This window comes from Pongo pygmaeus, chromosome 10 (genome assembly GCF_028885625.2).
Source record: "Pongo pygmaeus isolate AG05252 chromosome 10, NHGRI_mPonPyg2-v2.0_pri, whole genome shotgun sequence".
In the NCBI taxonomy this organism is placed as follows: Eukaryota; Metazoa; Chordata; class Mammalia; order Primates; family Hominidae; genus Pongo; species Pongo pygmaeus.
Window position 1 is genome coordinate 88,837,620 of NC_072383.2, and position 13,012 is coordinate 88,850,631.

A 13,012-nucleotide genomic window follows, 5' to 3' on the forward strand; every position below is an offset into this window, starting at 1 on the left:
AAAATAAAAGTTGAAAGAGAACAAAAAAGGAGAAAAAATAAATCAGCTCTGTGGTAGCAAAACAATGAGCACCCAAAAATACCCACATCCTAATCCTCAGAACCTTGAAAATGTTAGATTATGATGCATGGAGGAATTAAGGTTATAGACGGATTTAAGCTTGCTAATCAGCTAACTTTGAAATGAAGAGGTTGTTCATGGTTATTTGGGTGGGCCCAGTGCAATTACAAGGATCCTTGTAAGTTAAAGAGAAAAGCAGGAGAGTAAGTATCAGAGTGATACAGGGTGAAAAAGATTCCACCAACTGTAGCTGACTTTGGTGATGATTGGGGACCCTCAGGCAGACAGCCCCTAGAAGCAGGAATGGCCAAGAAAATGAATTTTCATCTAAAGACTCCAGAGAACTGCAGCCATGCTGATAACTTGATTTTAGTTCAGTAAGACCCACTTCAGACATCTGACACTTAGAATGATAAAATAATACATTTATGTTGTTTCAATCCATTCAGTTTAGGGTAATTTGTTACAGCAGCAATAGGAAACTAATACAATGCCCATGCCATATTATTATTATTATTATTATTATTATTTATTTTTTGAGATGGAGTCTCACTCTGTCGCCCAGGCTGGAGTTCAGTGGCGCAATCCTGGCTCACTGCAACCTCCACCTCCTAGGTTCAAGTGATTCTCCTGCCTCAGCCTCCTGGGTAGCCGGGATTACAAGTGAGTGCCACCTCATCTGGCTAATTTTTGTATTTTTAGTAGAGACAGGGTTTCCCTATGTTAGCCAGGCTGGTCTTGAACTCCTGACTTCAAGTGATCTGCCCACCTCGGCCTCCCAAAGTACTGGGATTACAGGCATGAGCCACCACTCCCTGATATATATATATATTTTATCTTTGCTGCTCACTGTAGTGAAACAATCTAGTCTAATTGATCACCATTGAGGCACAACTGGTTCTATCTGGCCTTTCCCGGTATCATGCTAGATCGTATCACCAGGGTCTGTGGTCTCCACTGTTTATCTCTGGCACAAAGTCCCTGCACTGTTGGCTTTGTGTCCTAATCCACTGGACATCTCAAGACCTCTCTTTTATTTTACTGGAGTATGACACATCCATGCTACATGCAGACCAAGGGAATCCAGGAGTTATGCTGTATGCTCATATATCTAAACATCCCTCTTGGCTGTCCTGGGACATCATTCCCCAGGTTTAGGGTTATTTGTTTTTTGTTATTTGCAGAAAACTGCCACCGTGGCAGTTTTCTCCATGGTTTCCAAGTGGAAAGCTAAGCAGATGGTCTTTTAGCTCAAGGTTTCCGTGAATTTCTCTGTCTTAGTGAGGATAGAGCAGAGTTCTAATTGTCTGCATCCTATGTCACTGCTTTACTTCTCATTCTCACAATGCTCTAAAGCTTAAAGAAATGTGCTTCTTACACCAACCTTTATTTTTATCATACTATGGATTCCTTCCATCTCTAATTTATAGATAGTAAAATCTATGATATGGTGGGCAAGCTTGAATGTCAATATGTTAAAGGCAGTTAAGTTAATTTCTAATGGGCTTTCTTCCCAACGTAGCCTGATTTTCAAAATTAGTGTTTTGATAGGGGCTGAGGAATTTTTACTTCAGAGGCCAAAACAAGAATTTGATTACCTATTTCCCTTTGCATTCATGCTGTGCAATTCTCATCCTTCATGAAACAAATAGATGCCTCCATAATATTATTAATGGGGATAGTCAAATACAAGAAAATTAAAAGAGAAAAACTCTCAATTAGTTTTTCCATTCCACCCAAAATGTAGAGTTTCATTTTTCAGTATGTGTATAGGCTAATTATTTCAAAATAAGGTAGAGATTATATAACTGTGAGAAGTGGTGATGATGGCTATTATTTAAAGTGCTTCCATATCCTTAAAATATGTATTAGTGATTATGCTTGTTATTAATCTTAAATTAAATAACATGCTTCAGTTTTAAATTAGAAAATTCAAAAGGGTTTATTAAATTCAGGCTCTACATATGGTATTTATTACACCAAAGTGGTGATAGACATATTTCATAAGGTCCTTGATTAAATTGGATTTGCAAAATGATGGTGCTAGTGCAGACCATAAGAAATCACTTAGTGCATTCCACTGAATCCCTGAGGTACCATTTATAAACATGCTCAAAAAGATTGCCTTTAATCCTTAGATATCACTATCACGTCTTTAGTGTTAGGAGGCTATTTCTAAGCAAATGGAAACTTTTTCTTTTCTATCACTTGTATATCTCCTGTAAGATATGCTTTGATCTCTGCTTCTCCTGTACATTTTCTTCTTCTGTAGAGGTTCATATTTTGTGGAAGTATTTGAGTGAAATATGTCTAATTTAACAGAAAGACTATATGACAACAATCATAATGATTCAATCTTGATAACATTTAATGGTCCTTTAATTGACAGCCATTACTTGAGTTACTTTGGTAGTAGAAGCAAAACAAAGCAGAATTATTGACCAGTCTCAGAGTGGTCCTGACTTTCTGCTCCACATAGTCTCCATAAATGACACTGCACACAACTATGGCTCTTATTATTAACATCCATGTTCCCATTTATACCTGTTTTTTTTTTCTCTTGACCTTTGGACCAATATTTAACTATCTATGAAACCTCTCTATTTGTCTGACATCTAATTTGATATGTCCCAATCAGCACTATTTCCCCCCTCCTTTTAACTCTCACATTTGCTTCTTTATCCTGTTTTTGATGTCTTAGTTAATGGTTACTATACTGCTAGCCATTCTAAGTAGAAAACTCAGTTATCCTTGTGGTAGCACTTATGAATACATGCTCAGACACATGAGAAAGTCCAGCCAGTATCAGCAAAACTGACTCACAGCCAGCCTGCCAGGTGAATGCAAATATGTACACACAAAGCCATCTTAGAGCTGCCATTTCCCAAGGACTGTGTGGATCTGAGAGCAAAATAAATGCTTCTTGGTGGCAATCCCTAAGAGCTGATTGTTTGCAATGTAACTAATGCAACCATTTTGCCTTTCTCTTCCCTTTACTGTCCCTATCTAATAGGTTACTGAGTCCTCCACATTTGACACCCACTGGGAATTTGAATCCATACCTTTTTCTCTATTCCTATTATTACTACTTAAATTCAGTGCCTCATATACTTTTTCATCCTAAGCTATTGCTATATAAAAATTACTGATAACCTCTGCTTGTGTTGTTTCGCACTCTACTGAATTCTCTACATGAATCAAAGTGGCAGTATAATGTAGTGGTTAAGGGTTCAAATTCTGGATTTGAATCCCTGCTCTGCTACTTAGCAGCTCTGTAATTTGGAGCAAGCCACTAATCCCACTTGTCTCAGTTTTTTTTTTTTTTAATCTGTAAAATTGGTATAATTATGGTACCTGCCCCATAGAGCACTCAGAATATATTTTCTTAATTAGAACACTATCTGGCAAATAATTCATATTTAGTTGTACAGCATAATTATTAAAAATACATTGATCATGTTACCAAGAACATGTATATTTCATGGAACATGTTTTGAACAAAATATTCACCGAAAGGATTTATAACCAAACAGATTTACAAACCACTCATAAAATACCATTTTTTTTTTTTTTGAGGCGGAGTCTCACTCTGTTGCCTAGGCTGGAGTGCAATGGTGTGATCTCAGCTCACTGCAAGCTCTGCCTCCTGGGTTCAACCCATTCTCCTGCCTCAGCCTCCTGAATAGCTGGGACTACAGGCACCCACCACCACGCCTGGCTAGTTTTTTGTATTTTTCAGTAGAGACGGGGTTTCACCATGTTAGCCATGACGGTCTCGACCTCCTGACCTCATGATCCACCTGCCTCGGCCTCCCAAAGTGCTGGGATTACAGGCGTGAGCCATGGCGCCCGGCCCAAAATACCATTCTTGAGGTAAATAGAGTTATGATGCTGAACTATGCACTTCTGGTTGGTGTTACAAGAGCAACAAATTAGATTCAACTGCTGCTACTGAAAAGAAGAGTTCCTACACAAGTGAAAAAGGAAGCATGCCAGGATTGAAAGAAAGCACGAATGAGCAAGTCCGTTCTTTCTCTACTAGTTCCACATTTTCCTTCTAGTACACCTTAAGGGGGAACCAGCTTTTCCAGGAGGAGGAAGGCATTTTGCAGTCTAGGAGCTTGTGTCACAAAGCAGAGTATAGAGTGATTGATTTAGGGTTGAGATACAGTAGATTAATAATTCTCACAGAATATAAAGAACACACTCCAAATATGATAGACTTTAATCAGAAGCATAAAATTGACAAGAAGATACATAAAACATTAGTTAAGAATTCTAAACATGCTAAAAGATAAATATTAAGAGGCTGACAGAGGTCTCAAAAGGTTTTAAAAATATTGGTATGCTTTATGAGATCCTATATGCATTGATGAATCTTGTATATATTCCATATCAGTATCTGAAATTGAATATTCTCGTTAAAGCACTTGCAACTATTTTCAGTAAATCAGTGATTAGAATTTCAGAAAATTAGTGATGCAACAAAATAAGTTCCAGGAAATTGATTTTTCTCAATTGACCTATGTTTGCCATCATCATCTTTTACCATTATTATTATTATTATTAACTACACACAGTGGTCCAAATGCATTGGGATAAAATACATACATGTAATGTCAATTTCTCCAATCTTCAATATACATCCCTCTGTGACTAACTTCATGCTTTTGGCTTTACTACAAGTGTACTACAAGTGACAGCGTAACCTTTTTAGTAAATGGTAACATCCAAAAAATTTCAGTTCATGTCACTTTCTCTCTGAAGATTCCCTGAAACCCTTTGGGAGAGTTGATTAGTTCCTCTTCTGAATTCCCATTCTGCACATGTTATTATGATTGCACTTACAACATATTACTAGAGCTTTGTGGTTTTTAAGGGATTTTTTCCTTTTAAAATTGCTGGATTCTTAAAAGCAATAATGTTTTACTTTCTTTCCTTTTTATAGGCAAAAGTACAATATCTAGAACATAGAAGCTCAATACATTTTTGTTGAAAAAAAGACTGGTATAATCTAAAGCTGTCTTCAAAAGTTAAGAAACTAGTTTTCATAATATGATGTGCATCATCAGTCTAACACAGGGGTTCTCCAACTATGACGCCTACAGGGACCGAATTCAGCTGCCTCCTGTTTTTGTCAATAAAGTTTTGTTGAAACACAGAACCCTCATTCATTTATGTATTGTCCATGGCAGTTTTCAGGCTAAAATGGCCAAATTTTATAGTTGCTACAGAGATTATAGGGCACACAAAGCCTAAAATATTTATTAAAATTTTGTCTCCTGGGTTCAAATGGTTACAGTGGTATCATTAGTATCAACTCCCTCCACACACCCCCAAATGCTGGAACTTGCTGGAGAATAGTAATTCAGAGAAATCAGGATGGAGTTCTTGAAAGTTCATCATCATCAGAAGAATAAGCAATTCCCACATCTTCATAGGCATTTTTTTTTTTTTTTTTTTGAGACAGAGTTTCTGTCGCCCAGGCTGGAGTGCAGTGGCACGATCTCCGCTCACTGCAAGCTCCGCCTCCCAGGTTCACGCCATTCTCCTGCCTCAGCCTCCCGAGTAGCTGGGACTACAGGCGCCCGCCACCACGCCCGGCTAATTTTTTGTATTTTTAGTAGAGACGGGGTTTCACAGTGTTAGCCAGGGTGGTCTCTATCTCCTGACCTTGTGATCCTCCCACCTCGGCCTCCTAAAGTGCTGGGATTTCAGGCGTGAGCCACCGCGCCTGGTCATAGTCATTTTTAAACTTAACTAACTTAACTAGCTCCACTTACGTTTTCCACCCATAAGGAAGTGCTTTCATCTTTGTTTTATATGTAATTATTATGACACAGTTCTCCAGAATATAGAAAATGTGGTCCCTTTTTTATTATTTAAATCAGAACTAATTAAATACTCCTTGTATTAGTTCATTCTCATGCTGCCCCCAATAAAGACATACCCGAGACTGGGTAACTTATAAAGGAAAGAGGTTTATTTGATTCACAGTTCAGCATGACTCGGGAGGCCTCAAGAAACTTACAATCATGGTGAAAGTGGAAGCAAACATGCCCTTCTTCACATGGTAGCAGTAAGGAAAAGAATAAGGAAAAGGGAGAAAAGCCCCTATAAAATCGTCAGATCTAAAGAGAACTCGCTTATTATCGTGAGAAGAACTGCGTGGGGGTAATCACCCCATGATTAAATTACCCCCCACCACGTCTCTCTCGGGACACACGGGGATTATGGGAACTACACTTTAAGATGTGATTTGGGTGGGGACACAGCCAAACTATATCACTCCCTTTTCCTCTCTTCTGGTGGGTCAGCACCTCTATAATAATCACAAATCTCCAGAATGCTTACTCACATAATTACATTCTCATCACTCAGCCCCACAAATGGCACTCAGGGTGCCACAAGCATTGCTGGAAATTAGTTGCCCCAGAATGAGACACCACCCTGTTGGGTTCCTAAAATGATGTAAGCAGTAGTTATCTGATCAATTCAAAGTGATTCTGTACTCACGACTTTCATAACTGTTATTGCCACTGAAGTATGAAGCCCATGGACATAACCTGAGAACTAGCCCTGCTTATAAGTCGCATCTTGTCTCTTTCCACATAACTGTGTTAAACTTCCTTATGATAAGGTCTTCTCATTTGAGTTGTATGATATCTAAACACTCCAGTACTGGTTAGGTACAAAATATTTGTACTAGACAAGATTCTCTAGAGAAATACAACTAATAGGATATAGACAGATGATAGATAGATTGATTGATACAGACATGCATACATACATACATATGTACATAAACATATACGAGAGAAGATTTATTATAAGAATAGGTTTATGCAATTATGGAGGCCACGAAATCCCAGTATATGCTTTCTGAAAGCTGGAGAATCAGAAAAGATAGTAGTATAATTCAGTTCCAGTCAAAAGATCTAAGAACCAGGAAAGCCAATGGTGTAAGGGAGTCCCAAGGCCCCAGATCTCCCTGATATCTAAAAACAGAAGACAAATGTCCCAACTCAAATAGAGAGAGAGGGGGAGTTTGCCCTTCTTCTGCCTTTTTATTCTGTTCAGGCTCTCAACAGACTGGATGATGCCTGCCCACATTGATGAGGGCGGATCTTCTTTACAAAGCCTAATTCCAATGCTAATCTCTTCCAGAAACACCTTCACATACATGCCCAGAAATAGTATTTTACCAGCTATCTGGGCATCCCTTAGCCTAGTCAAATTCACACATAAAATTAACCATCGTGGTGTTAGTCCTGGTTCCAAGTATTTTACAAAGAAAGCATTGGAGAACCTGCTGTTGCCATCAAATGGAACCCAGGTTAATGCTATTTCAGGCACTACTTAAATGATCACCTTCTGCCATTATGTTGGTCAGGGCATATACTTTAACTCTGGGCAGTGAAGGAAGAGATGTCCTTTCCTCCACCAACTCCACTCCAGGCAACACAGACTTGGATTCACAGACCCTTGGCTCTTTATAGCCTTTTCCCTCAGCAAATTCACAATACTATGATGGCTGTATCAGTAAAGGTGTTCAGATTTGGTCATGTTTGATTATTATTTGTCGGCTCTCATAACAGGCTAGTCTTCATTGCTTACAAATCCAGCTCCATACTTCCTCAGTTAACTTATATTTTGGGGTATTTTTTGTTCCATTTTCTGTCAAAACCCATCTCAATCCATCCAGAAATATTCTAGTAACCCTATCTCCCAAAACAATATTGTTTAAATCCCTCTTCATCCTTTTGGCAACTTTGCTTAATGTCTTTTTGACAGCTTTAATGTCTTGCATACCATGTGGTAAAAGATGGGACACTCTCAATGTTAAGCCAAAATACTGTTTTATTATAATCTTCCCTGGGACCAAGGTGCTAATTTTATATAATGGAACCAATGGAATAAATAATTCCTTCCCAAAAAACTAAGATAAACAGTTCTGAATTAACTAGTTCTCTTGGTATCTTGTCATAGGAGGAGTTACACATTTAAAATGTAACAGAAAAAAGTACAAAAATATAACAACAACTACAAATATATATACATATGTATATGCATATACACACACATATATATACTCTGCCATTTCAGAAACATTATTATATAAAGAAACTAAATTCAGAAAAAAACATTTTTCAGAGGTTACATAAAATGTGCCTCTATATACAGACCTATTTAAATTAACTAACTGCATTTGGACGAATGTTTAGAAACTGGTTTGGAGCAGCAAATTGTTCAAATCTAACAGTGCTACGAGCTTTGGCTTATTTTAGTCACCTGATCTTTGAGGTTCTTTTTCAATATCTTCCTTTATCTTGGATTTGTTGAATTATTCCTACAAGAAGTCCTGGATACAGCTTGCTATTGTAAAAAACTTGAACATTTTTTAGAAAAACCTAATTGTTATTGAAAAAAGTTAGTTGAAAAATGTCCTAAATTATTTGGAATTTTGAACTGCCTACTTGCCCACACTGTTACTTGGTTTGTAAATAGAATCAGAGGGAATTGTTCGGGAATTAAGAAAGAAAAACCCAAAAAGAAGTTTGCATGCCCTTTCTGGTGTATTCTGCTGGCAGAAATTGTTTGGGGGAGTAAAGAGCTGCTGCTGCCTAGAAACGAATTAAAATTGCACAGTGAAAAGGACCCAGATTTCATGTTTTCCAATACATGTTTTCCCCAACTCTATCTCTTTAGGAAAGAAGCACTTTGTATTGTCCAAGGAAGTCACCTTATAAAAACCCAGCTAGATATCCTTCAGTATGCACTAGCCTCTTTTTCCAAGATCCTGGGCAGTTGTAATGGGTGTGAACCATGTGTGTTAACGATTAGTTTTCTCTGTCTTTTTCATATTTTGATATGCATTTTTTGCAGTCGTAGAGGCATGAGAAATAGGACATCTATTTATCTGATGTTTGACGAGTCACATAATCTTTTTGGATTTCAGTTTCCTTATTAATTGAATAAAGGTGTTTGGTGGCCAATAATTATTTGTGGCATTGACGGCCCAATAAAATGATATTATTCTATGAGAATTAAAAGGTTTTGGAACTTCTTACTCATCATTGAAGGTAGTAAACATGAAGGCTACTTAAAACGTGTATCAGAAATGATAAATTCTGGAGAATTTAGCCTCACCATTGCTTTGGAGAAATGTCATAATGGCACAGGTAAAATGCAGATCATCACTAGACAAGAAAGCAAATTTGAACAGATGCTGTATAAATATCATCAAGATCTCAGGAGATAAAACAGAGAAAACCCATGAAGCAAACAAAGCTGCATAGCCCAAAACTGGGAAAAAAAAAAAAAAAAGACAAAAGAATACATAATATAGTAATGTTAAGGAAAACTAATGGAGAATATGTTTGTGATACAGGAAGCATCATGTAATTATTACATAAAATGACAAATATAGTATCTTAGCCCAGGGACAAGTAGTATCTAGGTTGTCTGGGTCCTGGTCTGTATTACTACTTTATCACTAAATATTTCCCCCACTCTGATCTTTGCTCTTCATCTCACTTTGACTTTCACATGATAGAAAGGAATGGACTGTTTTTGAATTTTTTCCATGTGTCATGAATTGTATGTGATGTTTTATATATATTATTTTATCAAATTATCAGACCAATAGTATACACTGCAGATTGAGACTATTTTCATTTTATAGAGAAGGAAATCTGAGTCTTGCTAAAAAGAGACACAAAGAAAGTCATACTACTAATAAATCAGGTTAAGAATTTGAAACTAACTTTGATCTCTAAATCTATGTACCCTTCTTAATAACTTTCATAAAAATGGAGGTAGTTATACTGGGTTCAGGTTAAGTTGCATTTTCTAGATTAGTGAAATATAATATTCAATTATGAGATCCAATGTTTTCACATTTTAATATAAATTATGCTCTGTCTTAATTGATGACAGTCATTGTTAGGGATAATTTTTAATTCTCTAATGGTACATGAAGCAATGTTTTTAAAAAAGTCAGTGGTGTTTTAGATTTTTCGAACTGTGGTAACATTTACTTCATTAATCATTTAAAAAGTCAGGAAACAACAGGTGCTGGAGAGGATGTGGAGAAATAGGAACACTTTGACACTGTTGGTGGGACTGTAAACTAGTTCAACCATTGTGGAAGTCAGTGTGGCGATTCCTCAGGGATCTAGAACTAGAAATACCATTTGACCCAGCCATCCCATTACTGGGTATATACCCAAAGGACTATAAATCATGCTGCTATAAAGACACATGCACACGTATGTTTATTGCGGCACTATTCACAATAGCAAAGACTTGGAACCAACCCAAATGTCCAACAATGATAGACTGGATTAAGAAAATGTGGCACATATACACCATGGAATACTATGCAGCCATAAAAAATGATGAGTTCATGTCCTTTGTAGGGACATGGATGAAATTGGAAATCATCATTCTCAGTAAACTATCGCAAGGACAAAAAACCAAACACCGCATGTTCTCACTCATAGGTGGGAATTGAACAATGAGAACACATGGACACAGGAAGGGGATCATCACACTCTGGGGACTGTTGTGGGGTGGGGGGAGGGGGGAGGGATAGCATTAGGAGATATACCTAATGCTAAATGGCGAGTTAATGGGTGCAGCACAGCAGCATGGCTCATGTATACATATGTAACTAACCTGCACATTGTGCAATGTACCCTAAAACTTAAAGTATAATAATAATAAAGAATTGAATTCAAATGAAATAGGCAGCATTAATTTCTTACAACTGGCAAACTGTGAAAAGTTAAGACACTTACTTCTGTGTTCACAGAAAAATAAGAAGTAAAGAATCTCTGTCACCTCTTCTGCATTGTCTGATATTTATCACCAACATCAATATTCTTACACAAATGGGTTGATTGACCAAAGAAAAATAAGGGAGTCTTGAGTCAAATTATTTAAGTGTAAGTTTCATATTAAATGATGACTCTTAATCAAAATGTTTTGGTTGTAGGTAAGGCAAAAATATTAAGGAAATCTTTTAAGCTGTGCCTGTGGAACTTCAGAATAGTAATGGTTACAATAAATAAAAGGTGAAATTATGTACATACAATTATAATTTTATTTAATAAATTATACCATTTTTGCTCATATATAGAGACTGCATTTAAATTTAGTTCACTGTTTGTTGTGGTTAATCCCACATGTCAACTGAATTATCTGTATTGCCTAACTCTGTGGGATCTGTTGTAGCACTCCATAAATGTTACGTTGAATCAAAGAATTTTCAAAGACTCACTTTTCCCCCTAAGTCGAGAAATGCATGGAAGCATACAATAGACTTAGCCTAAACACCACTAACTTTATAGTAATGAAGAAAAAAATTAAAAGCCACTGTAATGTGTTGAGTAGTTTCTATGTGGACAATATTATATGAAAATTTTACACCTCACTAAATCTTCTCAACAATCCCGGCAGTAATGATCTCCAGTTGACAGAGGGCAAACTGAAACTTGGAGAGTTAATATAACTTGCAAAGATTCCTCCAACTCTCCTCCACCTAGCAATGATTTATTGAACACCTCTGAAGAGCCAGGCATTGTTGTGAGCACTTATCTGATGGTGAAACAATTAAATGTAAGGAGCATACATTGCATGTGTCTTACAGGTAGAAGACTAGCCAGATATACCATACAGCACTGTGTTTCAAGTCTGAGTATTGAAATAATTTCAATAATTTATTTGATCGTAATTACCTTACTAACACCAGTCTAAAAAGTTGTTTTGATTGTACCTAAAAGAAATATGATCAAGATCCTAAGAACACTGCCACTTCTGATGTGCCTTGATAGATATATACAAATAAATACTCTAGTTTGGTAAAGGCAAATATATACTCACTATAACTATTTAAAGTTTTGGGTCCAAGTACTTGTCTTGTCACCTCTTTAGCAAATCTCCATTTGGCCTGCACCTTTTGCCAGAGTTCGTCTTTCTTTTAGGGTAAAGTGAGGAGAGAAGAAGCCTGAACTCCCTCAGAGTATGATGCCTACAAAGAAGGCCTGTGTGGACAGGCTGTTCTTGTCTACTGTTAACCCAGTATGCTTAAAAGTCAGGTGTTAGTCATGGCTGGGGGCGGTGGCTCATGCCTGCAATCCCAGCACTTTGGGAGGCTGAGGCAGGCGGATCACCTGAGGTCAGGAGTTCAAAACCAGCCTGGCCAACGTGGAGAAACGCCGTCTCTTCTAAAAATACAAAACTTAGCTCGGTGCGGTGGTACGTGTCTATAATCTCAGCTACTTGGGAGGCTAAGGCAGGAGAATTGCCTGAACCTAGGAGTCAGAGGTTGCAGTGAGCTGATATCGCCATTGCACTCCAGCCTGGGCAACAGAGCCAGACTCTGTCTCTCAAAAAAAAATGTCAGGTGTTAGTCATGAAGTCTTTGCCCATGCCTATGATGTCCTGAATGATATTGCCTAGGTTTTCTTTTCGGGTTTTTATGGATTTAGGTCTTATGTTTAAGTCTTTAATCCATGTTGAGTTAATTTTTGTATAAAGTGTAAGGAAGGGGTCCAGTTTCCGTTTTCTGCATATGGCTAGCCAGTTTTCCCAACACCGTTTATTAAATAGGGAGTCCTTTCCCCATTGCTTGTTTTTGTCAGGTTTGTCAAAGATCAGATGGTCATAGGTATGCGGTGTTATTTCTGAGGCCTCTGTTCTGTTCCATTGGTATCTGTTTTGGAACGAGTTCCATGCTATTTCGGTTACTGTAGTCTTGGAGTATAATTTGAAGTCAGGTAGCATGATGCCTCCAGCTTTGTTCTTAATGCTTAGGATTGTCTTGGCTATATGGACTCTTTTTTGGTTCCAAATGAAATTTAAAGTCATTTTTTTTTTAATTCTGTGAAGAATGTCAATGGTAGCTTGATGGGGATAGCATTGAATCTATGAGTTACTTTGGGCAGTA